The sequence below is a fragment of the Magnolia sinica genome, chromosome 14 (assembly GCF_029962835.1).
Source record: "Magnolia sinica isolate HGM2019 chromosome 14, MsV1, whole genome shotgun sequence".
Classification (NCBI taxonomy): Eukaryota; Viridiplantae; Streptophyta; class Magnoliopsida; order Magnoliales; family Magnoliaceae; genus Magnolia; species Magnolia sinica.
In genome coordinates, this window is record NC_080586.1 from 8540707 (window position 1) to 8548366 (window position 7660).

Sequence of the window (7660 nt, forward strand, 5' to 3'; positions counted from 1 at the left end):
AATGGATGGATGCTTTGTCTCAATCGCAAATGACTGATTGTCTGTGAAAATAATAATTATTTAAAAATGGGGAAATGACATGATGGGGAAGGGTAGAACGGATTGGGACCGTAACATCTGCTGAAAATTCACTCAGAAGGGGGAAACCCATGCATCTGATTAGCAGACTTTAATGGATGGTCCGTGGATGGCCATGGCTCGTATTTAGTCTCTTAAACCATTACCTAATGGACCAAATTGGATGCTTTATTACACTGTATGTAGCCCTACCTACTCATAAAAATAATAATAATAATAATAAAAAAAAAAGTTAAATGATTAAAGGTTTGAAATAATTCAATTAAGAATTTTTTTTTTTGTGATATTCTTAGGGATGTACATCGAGTCGAGCTGGCCTCAGCTTGACTCAGCTTGGCCACTGGTTGACCTCAGCTTGAACTCGGCTCGGCTTGGTCCTTGAGCCTAACGGCCAGCTTGGCTCGGTTCGGTCAGCAGCTCAGGCCGAGTTCGAGCCGAGTTCGCCATTGAGGTATTTCCACAAACACTTGGACTGCACCTTCAAAATCCCTCTATATGTGAAACAGAAATAATGGTTTTATGGGTATTTTATCAAACACCTTCTAAGTAACATAAAAACCAAGAAAAAAAGGATATTTATTTCATACACATACCTTCCTTGCCACCAGCCACACTTCGTTGAGTCATTTTATCAAACACTTGGTGACAACATCAATGGCAAAGTAACCGAGTCATCGAACTGGTTTGATCTGAGTTCGATTTGAGCTGGATTCGATCCGAGTCGACTTGAGCTGGGGCCTGCTCGAACTCAGCTCGAATTCATTTTCGAGCTCAACAAATCAGCTCAACTCAGCTCGAATCGAGTTGAATTGAGCTTTTTCAAGTCGAGTGGAGCGAGCTAACTGAGCTAGCTCGGTTTGTGTACACCCCTAGATATTCTAGGAAGAATTATATAATATAAATGGCTTAAATCATTAAAACATCTTATCCAACGAGTGTCTTTATTTAAGCTATCCATTATTTTACTGGTAGTCAAGTTAAGTGAGATGAGCTGGGCTACTGAACATTGGCTAAGGCCTGGCATGGTATATATATATATATCCAAATGCTCAGTTGCCTGCAAGTTCTCACGGAAGTAGCGTGAACATTTTTCAGAACTCATCATATATGATGTGACTCCAAAATCTTAACGGTCCACCTGAAGTAGAACCTTATGAAACCTCCCAGGCCCAAATTTTACTTCGATCCAAAACTTTGGTGGGTCATGAAAATTGAAAACAGTTTGCTCCCTTAATTTGCATCTCTCTTTGCTATGGCCCACCAGAATTTTAGATCAGGGTGAAAATTTATCTGTTGGGATTTCATAGGATTCCGCGTCACATGGACCGTTCGGTGACACATATGCAAAAGTGCACATGTGCCTGGTGCGCAGGTTTGCATGACTATGTATATATAGAGATATAAACCAATCTCAATTCAACAAAAATGAAACCAAGACATGGACCCCACAATCCCACAAATCTCCTCTATGGCTTAAAAAGAACAAGAAACAGATACGAACCAAAACACCCGAACAATTCAAAAAAAGAACCAAATACCACAATCCATATAAAGCAAACTCAAGAACCAAAGCAAAGCATCAAACAAAACCCACCAATGGGATAGAGAAAGAGACTTCAGTGAAGTCTCAAACATCCTCCTTCTTTGGTGTCTTCATTGATTCACAACCACCACATCCGACACCGTGTTTAGTCTCAGTAGCTGACATATCCTTTGTGACTCTTCACCAATCCCTCATCAACTTTACATGCACTTTTGGGACCTGATTGTGGGGCCCACCTCAATGTATGCATCGTATATCGGCACCTTCCATCCGTTTTCCAGATCAATTCATAGGATGCACCTAAAATTGAAACGGATCGAAATATCAGGTGGACCACACCACAGGAAACATTGGTCATTAAAACCCCACCATTAAAATTTTCCTAAGGTCCACGGTAATGTTTATTTTCCATCCAACCTATTGATAAGGTCACACAAACCTGGATGAAGGGAAAACACAAATATCAGCTTGATTCAATATTTAGGTGGTCCACAAAATTTTTTAATGGCCATTTACAACTGTTTCTTTTGGTGTGGTCTGCTTGAGATTTAGATCTGCTTCATTTTTGGGCCCAATCTATAAAATGATCCGGCAAAACGGATAGACAGCATAGATATACAACACGTGCATTGAGGTGGGCTCCACCCATTTTGCTGGTAATATGTGGGCCTCACGTACGTGCGTTCTTTACACCGTTCATCTACCACACCAGATGCCCACCGTTAAAACTTCTTCGGGTAGGGTGGAGTTAGGTTTGGGTCCTATTGAGACATTGGGCAACTCGAACAAACTCAAACCTGGCCCTCTATCTGCATACAGGAATGGGTTTCCACCGTCCATTTGTGCATTTTTCAAGTGGGCCACATTGCCTGCATGATTTGCACGTGGATTCCTGCAATCCCAAGCAATACGGGACCATCATGATAGTTGTCTTATATCCACTCCATCCATTTGTTTAGCCAGTTTATTTTAAGTACAAATACTAAAAAACCGAGGAAATCCAAAACTCAAGCGGGCCACGTTATAAGAAATAGTGGGGATTGATTGACCACCGTTGCAACCTTCTTGGGGGCAAGAAGTTTTAGTTCATTCTAATATTTGTGTTTTCCCTTCATCCAAGTGCTCAGGAACAGTTTCACCGGTGGTGTTTCCATCCTCACCGTTTCCTCTGATGTGGTCCACTTAAGAGTTTTGGGTATCCCTCCGTTTGAGTTCGTGTGAAAAAAAAACAAAAGAAGGTAAAGACCAAAAGCCCATTGGGTCTGTGCTTTCCAGACTAACCAGCCCCTCCTGTTAGCTCCCTGCATTTATTAAATAAACTCATCCGGTCTGCAAGCGCTAGAGGTGGGCATGGACGACACGATCTGGCTAATTTAACCCGTCCGACTCATTCATATCCGACTTGGCCCAAACTGAATGAGTGAGTCAGTCTGAACCGAGTAAGCTTTGCCCAATCCGAACTCAAACCTAGTTGAGTTCAAGTTACCCGGTTACTCGGCTTGACTTGACTCGACCCGAAACTCGATTTGGTTAGACTCGACTCGATTTGAAACCCAACTCGACCCGACTATCTAACCCTACCCGCCACACCTTACCTGACCCTATCCCTTCCCTCTCTCCTCTCCACTCCACTCCCTCCCTCCCTCCTTCATCCTTCTCCTCTTCCAAGCACGGCACCCACCCACCACCATCACCCTCCTCCTCCTCCTCTCTCTCCTCTCCACTCCGTCCCTCCCTCATCTCTCAATCCGACACCCACCCACCACCATCACCCTCCTCCTCTCTCTCCTCTCCACTCCATCCCTCCCTCATCTCTCAATCCGACTCGGTACCAACTCGACCCAACTCGGTACTTCTGACCGGATCGGACTCGGTCCGAATCAATCCAGGCCAGACCGAACTCGAATCGAGTTAGGAATGCTGGACTCGGTATCAAGTCAGATCAAGTTCGGGCCAGGCCTATTTCAAAACCGGATCAAGTCAAGCCAACCCTAACTTGGTCCGACTTGACTCAATGTCCAACTCTACCAAGCACTTGAAATAGTAGACGGAATGACTCATGACATGCAAATTAGCCGCCTACGTTTATCAAATTACCTCTTCTAGCCCTTAGGGCTGTTTGGGAGCATGGATTTGGAACCCTTGGATTTGTGTTTGGCTCCCTTGATTGGAAATCAACTTTAATCCAAAAGTAATTATGGATGGTGCATTTACAAGGGTTTGAATTTAATTACTAAATTAACTTTAATATCTTTAATTAGTGACATATGTAATGCTTGATACAATGGTTGTAATAAGCCCACTAAAATATATGATTAGGCCCAGAATGGTGAAATTCCAAGTCTCGGATGGGCCACAAGCACAAGATCATGTCTCAATGGCTAACCGATGATTTTTAACTTTTGATTTACAGGGACAATGTTTAGACGGTGCTAATCATCGTATTAAAGTAATTATATTGATGCAATTGATAATTTAATTATTTTGGGATATTGTTAGCAGGCCACATGCCCGATAGAATAATAGAGCGGTGACACATATGATATACATGCAACTCTTGAAAGGATTTTAAATCAAGTTTTTACCGTGGATTTCATACCCCCTCTTTGAGTGGATTTTAAACCCCCTACACTTGAGTTGAAATTCACTGCCAGACAACCAAATCCCCTCAAATCCTCTCAAATCCATGGCGGCAAACAACCCATTAAGGGATTGTATGTTTTCTAATTCCCATGTAAGTAGGTAATGATTAATTACCAGTGTAATACACTTTTAAATGTTGAAGCTGACTAGTTGATTTTTGAACACTAAAATGGAGGACGGTGTGAATCTCATATGGGACCCACCGTGATGTATGTGACGTATCCACACCATCCATCTGTTATGCCGGCTGATTTCAGTCTTAAGCTCAAAATTGAAGCAGATCCAGACCTCAACTGGAACACGCCGTAGGAAACCGTGGCAACTTAATGCCTACCATTAAAAGCTTTTTGGGGGCACTACAAGTTTTGGATTATACCCCTACAACATGATTGTGGATTAGAAGCCCACGTTAAATTTACATAGATTTCATTTATACCCCTCTACCCAGTAAGAATTAGATTTTTCGACTACGTTGGGATAAAAGCTTATTTTAAAACATGATTTTGGGGTTCACCCTAACATAGGGCCCACATCTAATCCGTCGATAAGGTTTGACCCTTCACTTTCACTACGTGTTGTATGAATCAGCCTGATCCAAGATATTGATAATCCTCTCCATAGGGTACGGTTGGGATGGTATGCCGGGACGTGGTTTGGTTGGTAACCCGACACCAGCTAGTTAGCTGATGTCAAAGCTATGTGAGCCCTACCATGATGTATATATTTTATCCATCCATCTATTTTGCCATTTCATTTTAGGGTATAACTGAGGCAGATCGTAAGCAACTTCTGGAGGCTACAGAAGCCTTGGATCAAGATTACATCTGTCTTTTCCTACCCTCGTGAATAAGTTAGATGACAAATAAACATCGTAGGCTTAAGAATGTTTAAATGGTATATGTTGTTGCCCCCACTATTTTCTATGGTGTGGTTTAGTTGAGCTTTGGATCACCCTCATATTTTTGCTCACGTCTTAGAATGATCTAGAAATATGGATGAACGGCATGGGATAAAACACATACATCATGATGGGGCCCATGAAACTTTGACACCAGCTAGCTTGATGGTGTTAGGGTCACCGACCAAATTGCGTTCGGGACACCCACTTTTAAAACCTTACAGTCCAGATGTGTGGTGTCACTCTCCAAAATTCGAAAAACAGAGTGTGCACCCTCATACCCAAGTTTTAAGTCATAACTCGTACATTGTGTACTTAACTGATTCCATTATATGCTTATTCAGAAGCAAAAGTAATATTTATTTTATATTCCAATTAGGTTCATTCACCATCATTCATACAAAATGATTTAAGGGTGTTCTTTTTTTATTTTTCAAACCCCTCGTGAATACTTTGCAAATGGGGTAATAATTATTTACTTGAGTAATTATAGTAGTGCTACCGATAATTGATATGGCGCTTACTTTTTTTAGCCTTAAAATCGAAGACAGTTAAATATATGTCGGGCCTACTGTGAGGTATGTGGGTTATCCACACCGTCCATCTATAATCCCAGCTGAATTTAGGGCATGACCAAAAAGATGAGGCGCATCCAAAGCTCAAGTGGACCACACCACAGGATTTATGGAATCAAACACCTACCTTTAAAAACTTCTTGGGCCCCTGTTTCCTTAGTGTGGGCCACTTGAGTGTTAGATCTGCCTCGTTTTTTGGCTCATGCCCCAAAATGTTATGCTAAAATAGATGGACAACGTGGATGCATCATATATATCACGGTGAGGCCCAAAAAATTAAACTAGTCATTTTCGACCGATTTTCCTAACAAAAATACAAGTGCATTTTCAAATAGTGTAAAAGAGTAATAATTACTTATTTGTAGGGCATTTACATTGGATTTGGAAAATCAAACAGGTTCTAAGCATCAACATCCATCCATTTTCAACATTCATACACATTCAATCAGCATAAATTAGGCACCATTAATTAGTTAATACAACTTCCCAATAAGTACCAACTACAGACCTATAATAATTCAATTAAATAAAACAAATCATATGCTTAAAATCCTACAATTAATACCATCATTTATTATATATGAATCAAATTATCCTAACAAGTAAAATTCTAATTAAATAATTAGAAACAGTTCAAATGTGGTCAGTTCCTCTTTGGATATGTACGGCCATATCTCACGTGAGTTATGCACCAGTTTAGTCATAACTTCTTGTTCATACGTTAACTCATGAGCTAATTGTTCATTTGTACGATTTTTTCATTAATAAAAAATATAAGTGGGCCAGGCTTAGTGAGAAAATCTAGCATGGTTCATGTTTATTGAAATTAAGATATGATAGAAAAAGAGTATGCATAATGATATGGACGCAAATGGTGTATGAATGCATTAAATGAGATGATTATCCATCTGCTTGGGTTGGAGATTGTCAATCTGCATCTATCCGTTGGGTATGCTTCCACCTTTTGGTAAGCTTGGGCATAACTCGCATATGGTAACGATCTACCAAGGAAGGCCCCATGATCGACAATGCATTATGTTTGTATGATATAAGATATATGAATGCATCATTTTCATAAATATTCATATGTGAATTTAACGTACAATTATCATAATTCATGTAATTTGGCATAGATTAGCATGCGATTTACCGTAGCATACATTCACAGTAGTTAAATTAAAAACATCGTAACAAAACACTCCAATCAATACACCAATCAATCAAACCATCACAAATGATTTATTTTAATTCTAATAAATCATGAGACATATTGGATTAGTCACCTGAATCTACTAATATAGAATCCACTAGGTAATCAAGTTAGTTTGAATTAAGAAATCGTATCAATTATATTCACAACATTGTTATTCATCTAATTATATTACATGGTAGGCTTACCTTTAATTAACATTCTAGGTGACCAAACCCTCAAATTACCAAATAGTTGAAAATTTCATATATAATATGTCCATTAAATTTAGTTATCAATATATATATATATATATTCATTTTAAGATTTCGAAATTGAATGAAAAATGACTGATCGTTATGGCTCACCAGATAATTAGATCATCCAGATTCTTGACGTATTGGCATATCTTGTCTCCACACATTGGATGAATGGTGTGGATCTAACTACAGATACAAAAATAGCCCATCTCGACCTTCTATGCCAAGTGATACCATCATTGTGTAAAAATATGAACTTTTTTTATTAAACACTTTCAAATCTAACTAGTGTGTCTCATCGAATGATCAAATTGACCTGAAAGTTAGGACTATTGTATAGAAATAAGATATGAAATAATATAAGATATAAGATAGAGATAAGATATAAAATAAAAATGAGATAACTCTCTCTCAAATTCAATTTTTTCACTGTTATTACATGTGGCCCACCGTATTATTTATATGCCATCTAGG